The 13,994-nt window shown below is 34.6% G+C and overlaps 1 pseudogene; it reads left to right on the top strand.

Moving 5' to 3' along the window:
* Positions 1–230: 230 nt before the first annotated feature.
* LOC119608041 lies at positions 231–9,796 on the top strand (annotated as a pseudogene).
* The last annotated feature ends 4,198 nt before the right edge of the window (positions 9,797–13,994 follow it).

Genomic DNA, 13,994 nt, shown 5'->3' on the forward strand with positions numbered 1-13,994 from the left:
GGTCACCTTATTGACTATAAAACAGTCAACAAATCACTTGTAAGAAAAAATGCTCCAATTATCACTCAAAACTAAAGCACACATTGTTTGCAATGGCGCAGTAGAACGAAAACTGAAACAACAATGAGTAAAACTCATAAATAATTTGAGATAAAAATTTTTTATATGAAAAAAATCCAAATTGGCATCTTCAGACAACAAACGAAATATTTACAAACAGTTGATAGCGGTGCATCAATGAATACGGTTCGTGGTACTCTGTAGTGGATAAACTTATAACATGAATAACACGTGTTAGGCATAATAAACACAAAAAAAAATTCGTACAGAAAAATAAACAAATTACTGTGATACTGGGGTATAAAATTTCAATGTTAATTATTTACTGCGGAATTACAATTGTGAGATATTTTTATCATACAGTTATAAATAAATTTATCAATTTCAATTGTTAGCATTAAATGGTGCAATTTGTGATAGTATACTAGTTTACAAAATAATACAAAAATAAATATAATAATTGGTTTAAAAATAGAATAAAAAATAATTTTATATTTACTGTCATGCATTGAATTTGTGATCTTGAAATAAATACATCTTCTTTATAATTTATTCATTCAACAATTAAATTTGTTTATTTTGTGTTAAATTGTGTTTATATTTTATTCATTCATGGTGTGATGTGATACATTACTGTAGTGATAATTAAATACAAGTCAAGGCAACCTGTGCTTGTAGAAACCTTGTCTGACGTGTATAGTATTCAATATTTATATTATATAAATATGCAATTAATATGTAGCCCAATTGCCCAGTAACTAAAAATAATAAGTTTTGTTGCAAAAATTATGATAATTTTTCTATTTATTCATCATTGAGTCTCGATAAATGAATATATTCATTGCACACAAACAATAGAATTTGAGCCATTGTATTTGTTTATTTGTTCTTAATTAACTTTATTGTTTTGTTTCTATAAAATGTCTATCTAATGTAAATAACCTTGTGTGTATGTGTAAATAAATTTAATTAATCAAAAATACTATTCATATTTAATGCATAAAATATGTTAACTTTCTAATCTGTTCGGAAACAACAGGAATAACAAAATGAATTTAATACATTGTATTCTGGTGTTAATTCTAACTGCATTTGCAATTGCTAAAGGTGAGTTAATTACATTTAAATATCGCTCATATACCTACAGGACCAACCTGTTTTATGACATTGTCAAATAAACAAAACGTTTTTTGAAAAATTAAAGAAACTTGGGGACAAACTTTTCTATTCGAAAGCTATCGAAACTTCAATAGAATTTTAAAAACTTTTATTAAAAATTGCGATCGCTTTCGAATGCCAGAATTTGGCTCTTGTATTAAACTAAAGTTCTTATCAAATACACAGAGCGAAAAGGAACACGCCTGGTACCAAATTGACACCAAAGAGTTTATAATATTTTAATAACATCCGTTTTCAAAGTATATACATACTATGTAATGTTGACAACGCAACGTTGTCAACATTGCAACAAATCGCTGTCGAAATCTAAATTATATACACATCCGTTGTCTAAACAAACGTGGTAAGCTCACTCTTGACAAACAATCCGTTGCCAATAGTGAGCTTACCACGTTTGTTAACATTTAGACAACGGGTGTGCATAAAATGTAGATTTTGACAACCAATTGTTGCAATGTATGTATATACTTTGACAACGGATGGTATTGAAAAATTATTAACAATTTGGTGTCAATTTGGTACCAGACGTGTATATTTCTTTTTTCCTTCTGTGTAGTCATGATACATGAGTAATATCAAACTAAACTTGGACTTACCTCCACCGTTACTTTAATTATACCCTACACCACTTTAGTGGGTAGGATATATTGGGTTTGTGCTGATGTTTGTAATGCACAATAATATTGGTCCTATACCCACCTTAAAGTATACCAATCAGCTAATTATTTTCTAAGTCGATTTAGCTATGCCCATCCGTCTGACCGTCCGTCCATTTAAACTTTGTAATCAAACTACAGGTCTCGATTTTGAGGTTAATTCAATGAAATTTGGTACATGATCTGCTATTGCCCCAAGGACGAAGCCTATTGAAAATTGTTAAAGTCGGTCTATTATTTCACCTAACCCCCATACAATTGCACTTAAATGTCCACTATTTTATTCAACAATAAATGGCTTATATATATCTGAGGCAAGGTACAATTCCACCTAAATGCTGTATTAAAACTAAATCACATATAGAATTTCCAGTATACGTTCATTAGCCAGTTTACTGCCCCATCCTTTTATGTAGACAGTGCACTTTAAGAGCACCGGAAGCTCGCTCTTCTTTTTCAGTCCCAGCTTAGCGCCATCCCAGGGAGGAGAGATACTTTCCACCAAGTTCTTTAGGGTGCTAACACATTGGTGAGATGCCAACCTCATCAACATCACGCCCATGCTGAACTTGCAGCTCACGCTCTCTATTGGTTGTTTGCCCTTTGAAGCGATTGCATGGTCCACTATCTTATTGTTCACCAGATCTTTTACCTTACTCTGTTGGTCTATTGGAATTTTGCCTGTCGGATTACAGGCATCGTAAACTGCATAGCAGAGATCGTCCCGGTGTCTTCTTCTGGCATTTTTAGCGTAAGATGGCGGCTCTTTTCCTTTTCCACTGTCTAGCCTCTCTTTCCTCGTTTTTCGGGGCTTCTTTTGAGATACCCGTAACTTCGAGGTTGATTTCGCCGACGTGATCGTCTTCGAAATATTTATCTTGGCGTTGTCACCCTTATTCTCAGGATTCTGACTTGAGGTTCTTTTGAGTTAAGTATAACTTGTCTTCGATTGTGTATTAGAAGACGGGGAGCTCTTTTTCTTCTTAGGTTTATTCTCAGATGTTAACTCTTTGGGAGACCTGATTCTCTTTGCCACAGATCTTGTGAGAGAGTCCGATTTTTCCTTTGGAGTGTCGTTGGATTGAAGCATCTTTTTCAACTTCCTCCTCGGTGCTCCAGATAGTATTTTCTTAGTAATAGGTAGTTTAGCTATGCTATCACTCACCTGTTTCACCATTTGCTCTACTTCATCCTTTTTGGGATTTGCTATAATGGTGTTGTTATTATCATCTGAGGATTCAGAGTCGGAACCCTCACCTATATTTAAAGGCTGAGGTAGCTTAGAGCTCTCTCCGAGTACATCCTTCTCTTTCACCTATATGTTTTTGCCAATGGCATGCTGTACACTTGACGCATTGACCGCCACGGAGGCCAAGGTACCCACCTCCGTAGTAGTATTTTGCTCACGATTGCAGGATGACGACGAGGGCACATTAACTGCAGATAATTCCATATATTATCAGCCTTAAGAAAATTAAACCTGAGTTGAGTTGTTACTGAAATAGCGTTGAAGATATCAAGAAACACTCTTTGGGTTACCTTTACGCCGCTTATTCCTAGAAGGAACTTTGGTACTTAAATCTCTTCCATATAGCATGTGCGAGGTAATATAGTCGGATTGCTGGATCACGATTGGAGGCTTTACATTTAAAATTTTAGGATATAAATACTTTATTGATTTCCAACATCTAAGTGAGTTAAGCCTCCCTAAGCAGTTCGGAAAGGCCTCACTTCACTACAGGCAGAGACGACCTTTATATGGAGATCTATTGGTAGAATGTGAAATATAGTGTTCACAGCTTCTGAAGGGCTAGTTCTTACAGCACCTTCTAGTCTCTGAATTTTGTGTAGTTGGTTAACAATAAGTAAATTTATTTTTGGTTGAAGTCTACCATAAAAGAGATCCACATGTAAGGCTGATGTCAGAGTGAGCGCATCGAGCTTCACTTCCACTCTGACATGACACATAGGAAAACACAAGGAAAGGTTTATAGCGCAAAGCTTCACATCGCTTGTAGCATCCACTCTAACATCAGCCTAAGAATAGGACGTCTTATAGCTCTATACCTACATTTGTCAATATTGGGACTTATTCCTTATTTTATCCCGAATATCTTAAGGCAGCTGTAATGGACGACCATCGCTTTCCTGACTCTGCTGCTGGATGTTAAGTTTCCGTTACAATTTAGGATAATTCATAAGTATTTATCATAGTTTGTTAGGAGAATTTCGCAGTTGTTTAATGGCGGTATGTTGTTAACTTTATTACAAACCGGATGCTGATATATTCTTCGGCATTCAAGTTAGTGAGGGTGGTTACAGCCGCAGTGTGCCGTCTAGTCACTGTCTAATAAGTGAAGCGATAAGTCTTTTCAACGCCTTGTGTTACAGCAATGAAGAACTAAATAAACGGGAATTTTTCGCATTTTCATGACTTCTTTTGCCAACTTTGGGACTAAAAATTACCTTATCGTCAATTGCCCAGAACATGATAAGGAAAGAGAGGCAGAGTTTGCATATTCTGTAAAGCCAGGGGATTATATGCTCTTTGTAACATCTCTGACAAAATACCATCTGGTCTTGGTGGCTTAAATGGAGAGAAGCTATTTATCGGCCACGAAATTCTGTCCAGGTCCTCCATGGCGAGAAGAATTCATAGGTTGTTTGTAGCACACTTTTAGTGCAGTAGATAAATTTGCATTGTCTTTAGCGTCATCTTCACCTTGACTTGGAGGATCGATGAACATTATATATGTAAACAAAGAGTTAGGCACTTCAACGTCATCTGCTTCACTACTCGCCGATTTGGTCTGCCGGAAAAACCTTTTCCTTGGCGTCCCTCATCCCGAAGAATAACCTAAAACCTGCCTTCTCTAGTTATATGGAGCCTACTTCCGTGATGGCAAGGTTCAGCATGTATTGTCATAGCCTTGTTCGGTGCGGATGATGGATTAGTCCGCCATGTGTATGTTGGGACTCTGTAACATTTCAACATCTTTGGTGTTTGGTAAAAAGATTTTTGCGTGAGTTCTCATTGGAATTCCTCGACTGGAAATAGATTAAACCATCCCATGCATCACTGATCTCAGCAGTATACTTGTCAAGGAAGTCCTTTGAGAACTCGTCAAGACATCTGATAACCCTATATGCCCTATGAATCCCACTGAAGTCAAAAATAAGAACCATATTATCCTCATTTGAGAGTATGTTATTTATAACTAGCTCGGTTAATTTTGATATGATAGCACCCCATTATGTTATTATGTGGCTAATAACGTTACTTTGTAGTTTGCCAGGGCTATGGGGAGCTGATCCTTCACCACCTCCTTAAAGGATCATCTGGCAGTTGTGGTTGTGTTAGTGGAACTCTGTTTTCCTTATAAACGATTTACCTCCCTCGCTTCGACCTCTATTCTAGCTCCCTTCTGATACTCATCTAGCATAGCTTGATACGATCTTCCTCGTCTCTCTCATGTGGAGTAGCATTTGCAACAATCTTGTCAAGAATGTATATTGCCTTGGTATATTATGACTTGAGGTTTTATTTCTGATTTTTCCTCTGTAATTTTTTTGCTCCTTCTAATTGAGGAGTGTTTGACCTGATTTTGGCGGTATAAGAATGCTATATCCAGCACTATTAGTATCTAACGATTCGACTAAAGTCTCTCGGCTAAAGGCTAAGGGATAGTCTTCTGAGGAGAGCTAATCTACTCCTTCTTGTTTTGTTGCTGTTCCACGAATAGGCACGTAATGGGAGGGATAAGCCATGCAGTGATAGCATTCATAGGCTAGACTAGGAATTACAAATGGCCAGTGTCGCAGACCCAGGGGGGAGATGACAAATCATTTTTTATCACTAATTAGCCGTACAGGTTATCGGCACTGCTATCCACCATCTTAACCTATTAAGGGAGTTTAGGGATACATAGGGAAAGCGATTTAATAGGTCAAAAGGATTTGGGAGAGGGATGATAATATCTGGCCGCTAATCTTTTTAGACCTTACTAATGCAGAGTCTCTTAAAGAGACAATTTAAACATTACACCGCGGCAAGATAGTTATACGGATGGTGGATTTTGTCTAAAGAAGTCTGTTAGATTATTGGATTGAAGTGATGTACAACTTTATTGTGTTTTCCATTGATCTACCCTTTATATAATTAATGTAGTAAACGAGCGATATGTGACACTTTAACGACAACAAGACAATAATGATCATAACAATTTTCTATATTGTTTAAACTATTAATTTTCCAAAACTTTTCCAGCACCACCTATCGATGTTGTTTTCTTTATACAAAGTCAAGACACAAAATATCACAATGAATTAAGTCGAAATCTTAAGGAGAATATAATCAAACAATCAATAGAATTGCAACTAAATTATAGAATTAAAGTACATGTAGTGCATGAACTATTCAATTACCCAGGAGACTGGACAATACATAATTCCATAACAAAATTAGTGTTACTGCAAAGGAACATGAAAATGAGTACAACTGCGAATACTAATCAACAAATGGAATATTCAGTGACAACACAAGATGGGTGGTATTTTGTGAGGAAAGGACAAATGTTAAATTAAAACTACTTATGGATAAAACTAAATGGTGAAAATCACACACAGGTACTGTATTTACATTGTTTTGTTAATTGTTATACAGGCCAACAAAATCCAGATAACAAGGTATACATTTCAGTTATTAGAACATGATATTTTAAAAACCTGTTATATTGCAGAAATTCTGAGGCCAGACTTTAATGCTTTGCTCAATCCTTTAGAGAAGTATACTTTGGTGTCTGGGTTAAACATTTGTTGGCCTGTGTTATAGGCAATGATCTTTTAAAATCTTTGTTCTCAACTTTATTTCTTCTACCAGCCAGTATATTTGGGACATGCATTATATGATAGTGAGCCTACAATCATACATCATTTTGCATTTTTCGAAAATCCTAAATGGTTAAGTACCCACTGCTGCGGGCTGGTGTCGTTTTTAGTATGTCATTATTCAAAAGGTATGTGTATCGAATCAAAAATATGAACTTACTGGGTTTTCTGAGTATCTGAGTATGTTTAAAGTACTTTATTAATTCTTTTTAAACAAATTAAAACAGTATTGCAGATATCTACGAAATCATAATAACAAAAAACAATTACAAAATTCGGAATTTAGTATTGATGCCGCCCATGAGTTGTCTCGTTTCATATATGATAATTTACGAATTTCAACGACAACGAATAAAACACGTACCACAACTTTATCTAATGATTCCGATCTGCCGCATACTGACTTTCATACGACATCTATTAATGCGAACCTAGACAACTATAAGCCTCTTACGAATACACAAAAACAAAAAATAATTTTAAAGAAGCTTTATACATATGTCCTGAGGCCACCTGGGAGACCGGAAGCATGAAGAACAACAAAACAAGGACTATAATGATAATGAAACATGTGCCATGTATGGTGAACAAACAACAAATGCAAGCATTAATCAATGACATGTGTAAGTAGCCGTGAAAAAGAATTCCAAAAACCTATGTACATCATACATATGAATTTCTGAATTTAACCCTAAACATTACAGTGAGGTACATAAGGTTTTTGCATCCTTTTGTTTCGATATTTGAAAAACTACAAAAACATGCTAAACGTTGTTTTTAAGAGTTTATCTCTGATTTTAGCTTATGTTTCCGTTATTTATGGAGGGATTTTGCTGATTTTAAATAGGAAACTTCTCAAAAGAATGTCTGATAGAATTATTTAAAGTTTTAATCCCAAAGATATCTAAGGTCTTCAGAAAACTGATTTCCAACAGGCACACAGATGGACAGATAAACAGACAGACGGACGGACACACAGACGGACGGACACACAGACGGACGGACAAACAGACAGACGGACGGACAAACAGACAGAAGGACGCACATACAGACAGACGGAGGTGAAGAGTATAAAAACCAAACTTTGGATAAACTTTATTTTCCCACCTTTAATAAATCTTCTATTAGTACCTTAAACAATGTGAAAACATTCAATTTAATTTTAAAAACTATTCATTTTACAGCTTCCGGTTAAACGTGAAGAAATTTATTTTGCTGTTAAAACATGTTCAAAATATCATCACGAACGTTTGCCAATAATACAAAACACCTGGGCACAATATGCCAAACATGTCAAATATTTTAGTGATTTACAAGGTAAGATATAACGGTCACCTGAAACAGTTAATTACTTTGAAATGCAAGAAAAAGAATTTGTTAATTCAAATTATTTAATATTTTAAGATGACACAATACCAACCATAAACACTGGCATACCAAATGTTGAGATGGGACATTGTGCCAAAACATTACAAATTCTAAAATTAGCTCTAAGGGATATTGAAAACTACAATAGCAAACAACACAGACTACAGCAAGTTAATCAAGCAAAATATGAGAATCATCAAATACAGTGGTTATTCCTTACCGATGATGATACTTTATTAAGGTATGTATGTAAGTGTTAGTCAGTTGTTATACCCTCTGCCAGCATCAGTGGTGATAGAGGGTTTATATAAGTTTTGTCATTCTGTATGTAACATCAAGAATATTCATCTGAGACCTAATGAAATTCTGAGTTGATTTAGCTATGTCCGTCTGTCTGGTGTTTTAACCAGACAGACGTGAAGTTGATCGATCCGCTACAGAAAATTAATGAGTAAAAATTTCAGACAACATTGAAAAAATGATGTTTTTTTCGAATTCTTCTTCAGTTGTTTTCTCAGAAACTATCAAAGATAATTCAATGTTTATTTTCGCCCAGGGAGGAATTCTGTTAAAAATCATAACAATTGATCCAAAATGTCTAATAGCTCCATACAAATGTACATATTTCGGGAATTGGATTTATCACCACAAAATTTTGTATGTATCAACGGAAATCTTATTACTAACCTAAAACTGTAACGGTCATAGCTCCCATATAAGGTCCACTTTCGATAATCTCTTAAATGCACATTACTAATTAGAGATATCGGTATTAAGCTCGACAGAAATGTTTGTCGAATTGGTTCATAATTGGTGATGGCACCCTCTTCCGAAAATTAAATCAACACACAAATTTCATTAACTAAAATAAGTACTAAAATTCGACATATACAAAACATCATTAAACTTTAATTTTCTTCTTTTTTCTGGTTTCGTCAGCGTTTCAGGTGTTTGCCAAGTACTTGGTTGCTTTAATTCAATGGATGAAATTTATTGGGTGAACGCTACGGCTATCGTTTATATGCTGAAGATGGTTTCAATTATATTACAGGTGGTGGTGGCATTGCATTCTCATTGCCAGTGGTTAAACTTATTTTGCAGCATTGTTCGTGTCCTTCAGCTACGGCGCCTGATGATATGATTTTGGGCTCTTGTTTGCATTCACTTCAATTGAAAGCTTTGCACTCGTCAAGGTTTCATCAGGTTTGTTTAAATTTATTTATTAAACTTTAATTTTTTATTAAACTTTAATTTTTCTCAAATAAAAACTATACATGATTTATTTTCTATCCATTAAAGGCTCGCCCTAATGACTATCCCTTGGAGTTATTGCAGCAAGAGCCGCCAGTTTCGTTTCACAAATTTTGGCAACTTGATCCAATTGAAGTCTACAGTGAATGGTTTGCCGCTGAGGACCATCAACTGTTAGCTAAGGAAATCATGTGCATGAAAATCTCATTGATTTGGATTACAGTTCCAAAAAATCGTAAACTGTTAGCAAAAACGGAACCCTTGAATTTAAATGAGATTCCTGTTTCCTTGGAATCTTCATTTTATCATTCCAAGGAACACCATGTTGATCTTTAATCAATTGTTTTTTTTGTTATCTATGTAAATAAATAAGAAGCAATATATTTTTCTAAATAATACCTTTTTCTCAAAAATTATGAAAAAATGTCCCAAGGTGAGTTAGGATCTGAACAATAACTGGTATTTCTAAGACAGTTTGGGCGTTGGAGTATGGGTGTTTAGTTTTAATAAAAATTATTTATGACGGATTTCATTGCTATATTGGCATTTTGAAGCAAGTTAGGAGTTTTCAAGTTATTTTATGAAAAGGACTTTATATAAAGTGTAGACCTAATTTTGAACCAATTGTGTAGTTTCTTTAAAAACTTTTTATTTCCATAACGGCATCGTTTGGTACAAAAAGCTAGTTGTATATAATGATAAAAATTACTTCCTTTAATAGTTAAGATTTTTTTACAATAATATTTTGAAACCTAAAACTGAAAATTTCTGTTTTAAACAGTTGTTTGTCACCGCATATTTACGTTCAAAACTTCCACCATTAGCCATTTACAAATATGGTGGTCAAGTTTATGCAGCCCTTTGGCCATTACTTTAATTTCGATATTATTTTTGTAAAGTAGAAAAAATATAAAACTGCAACTAGTGATTATTTAAATGGCTGTGGCAAACAAGGTTTTAATAGAAAGTGCGTGCAGAGGAATGTTTTTGTGTGTAGGCAACATTTTTAAAATTTGAATTTAAAGGAATTTATTTTAAATATAAGTTTAGGAAACAATTTAAAATAACGTAATCAATCACTAACAGTACTTGCTATGAGTAAAAACGCATAAATAATCGATATTGCTTTGAATTTGTCTAAATTAGATTTCTATATTCAGCTGTGCCGAATCTTATATACCTTTTACCATAGTGTGTTAAACAAAAACATCCCCATTCATATGTTCTCGCTTACTCCCGGATCCACATGATAAATATCATGTTACTAGGTTCAATATTATGAAGAACGAAAAAGTACCAAAAAAGTACCAAAAATACCCCTTTTACAGGTTATCACTTAGTACAGGCCCTACATGCTTATTTTATGTTTCAAGTCAATAACAACATACAGTTTCATCCATAACGTGCTGCTCTATTTTGTCTTTATAAGCAAACCATTACAATAACAAAATTTACCGTATGCGTATGTCTATTGTTGTTGCTTGATTATTATTATACCCTTCATCTTCGTAAGAAGGTTATGAATGCCGAAGTACTTTACGTGCCTTTCAATCTTTAATGAAGAAATCAGGTGGCAATTTTTGTACATGGCTAAGCCGGTCCATGTACAAGCACTATGCTGAAGTACTCGAGCTATCAAATCTCTTGACATAGTAGGCCCGTTGGGGAAGGACAGGTGTCATGAGCAAGCTCAATCTAACCCCGACAAAAGGCAATCACTTGTTAGAGTCAATAGAAGGGGCGTACCCAACATCAGGTGAAAGCACTCTATTGATGTTATGATGAATGCTCATGTCCCTATTAAACTTTCTCATCGTCTAAGGACTCATTCCTGGACCTTTTCAAGTCGCCTAACCACACCACTGAGATGGATTCTGTTGGTTTGGCAACAGCAACTAGATACATATTTGGTGGCCCGAAATACCCAAGATAATAAATCTTCATGAAACGATTTGTAACAAAGGATGTAGGAATTTCCAAAGTCAACTGAACCCAATAATTGCACCGACAAATAGTCGCGTAGCATGAATCAATATATTCTGTTGAGATGGCAACAGCACCGGGAAACTTCACCGAAGCTTAAAAAGACATACTAAATCAGTACTAGTCTCCAATATATGGAGTCTTTCCCAATCTTCACCAATTTTTGCCACAGTTCCATTCCCATGATCATAAAGATATTTCTACGGAATGACAGGCAACTACTGAACGCTAACTTGACAATTCCCCAGCATATACCGGCTCCCTACTACACGACCGGTAAAAAATACCGATCGGGAATCCAGCATATGCTGCTTTGTACACAGACTTATGTCATTTGAATAGAGAATTAGCCAGCGCATTATATATAGGATATATCAGCCCTTAAACCAACAATATCTTGGATCCCGAAGGACATCAACCAACTGACCAGCCAGGACAAGTCCTGTGGACAACTGGCCACCCGTAGTACCAGATTATGTGGTTCTCTGGTTAGATCTCATGTCAAATCATACCAAAGACTAGCCGAGGAGTGAAGTGACATTACCAGTTTATAGTCCCGGCAGACTAGAGGTACTGGTAGCACCTCTCTCCTCCCGGATTGCAATACATCATCGAGGAAACATGCCCGGGGTCCCCGTATGATGGGTACATATAAGTTTGTCATTCCGTTTGAAATGTCGATAATATAAATTTCTGACCCTATGAATTTATTCTGGATCCTTATAGATAGCGAAGTCGATTTAGCCATGTCCGTCTGTCTGTTCGTATGTATGTTGAAATCAGATTTCAGAAGACACTAGACATCTACGAATCCGAATCTTGAATAATTCTATCAGACATACGGTCGAATAGAACGCTATTTAAAATCAGCAAATTTGGTCCATAAATAACGAAGATATGGGCAAAAGTCTGAGACTACCTCTGAGAATTTCATCAAAAAACAAAACACATAACCATACGGAAATTTAGCATATAGGGCCTTGAGATTATGTGATAACCTATAAAAGGGGACTTTTTGGTACCTTTTTGTTCTACAAAATTTACTTTTTGAATTTTCTGTCATATTGAAACATGAAATAAAGTGATTGAGAACATATAAAAGGGGACAAAAGTTACTTTTTGAATTTTCTGTCATACTGAAACATGAAATAAAGTGAGCGAGAACATATAAAAGGGGACTTTTTAGTACTTTTTCCTTCTTTATGAACCTAACAACATAAAATGAAACACTAACCCTTTAACTTTAAGATATATTGACAGTTCCCATACAAAAATTTTCTTAAATGGAAAAATAACTACCGTTTAAACGATAACTGGAGGTGGTGAAAATGTAAGCAAGAGTCCTATGTTAGTGAAAATCTGCAGGAAATGATTTTTGGTATTATTTCGTTCTATGACTGGTATTTTTGGCTGTTATGCACACAGGTAGCACCCTGATTGATTAAAAAGCTTTCTGGTTCTTTTTTGTTTAACGACTGGTATTTTTTGATTTTTGTAATAAAATTCGTACTGACTGTTTTTGTTTAACACATCATGGTAAAGGATATATACGATTCGGCACAGCTGAATATACAGCTCTTCCTTATTTTAATTCTAAATGTCATCAAATACATAGTATGCATATGTATGTATTTTTATATGGTCGACATGAATAATATTGTTAATTTGTTACTAGCACTACACGTCGTATGAGTTATTCATTTCTAAAATACATTATTTATCATTGATTTTGCCACTTGCTACTTCTTTTCAATAGTGAATCCTATACGTTTTCCTCTTTTTTATACACATTAACAACAAATTTTAAAATTTTCGGACAATTTTTGCTTGGACTAATAGGTGAAAAGTTACACTCATTTAAATAAAACCCGGTATGACCAAAATGTCCAACTTTGACCACCTCTAAGTACGGCAGTACTTAACCGATACAGCTGAAAATTTGTGTCTGACCTACTATCCAATAGTACTAACTTTAGTGCAAATTTCGTCAAAGTCGATTTTTTGAGTTGGTTCACTTGACATGAAATTGCCCATATAACAAAATATTGAACCGAAAAAATCTAGTAAACATAAAAATGAGAAAAGTTAAAACGTTAATTCCCAAGTTTAAAAGAAATTCTAGTCGCCTCTTTAAAATGCTTTTAATAAAGTGTTCCGCTGACTACTTCTTTATGTACATTTTTACAAATTACATGCTTAAAGTTCATGGTTTCTTGGCCACACACAAAAAAGGGGGAGTAAAATAAACAAATAAATGCTATTTATACATCTTATCAGATCTTAACGAATTTAGTTCAAATCAAAATAAATGACACAGTCTGATAAGGTTAAATGCTTTTTAACTTAATCGTCTATTAATAAAAGTAATGGTATTTTTCTTTAACAATAACGAAATATGGAAGGTTTTTTCTTGAGTATTTATTTGTGTACTTATTAAACAAGTTAATACTTGTACCTCTCCTATCATAATCCTTAATAACAGTTAATAACGTCGTGTTATAAAAATTACAAGTGTTCAATCAATAATCAAGATAAGAGTAGACATACAATATCTGATATATTTATACCCAGCAAAAACTTACATTGAAAAGTACTTACCATGCTCGCTTA

The sequence above is a fragment of the Lucilia sericata genome, unplaced genomic scaffold (assembly GCF_015586225.1).
Source record: "Lucilia sericata isolate MDLA Ls3-8-SP2 unplaced genomic scaffold, ASM1558622v1 Contig000779F_arrow, whole genome shotgun sequence".
NCBI lineage: Eukaryota > Metazoa > Arthropoda > Insecta > Diptera > Calliphoridae > Lucilia > Lucilia sericata.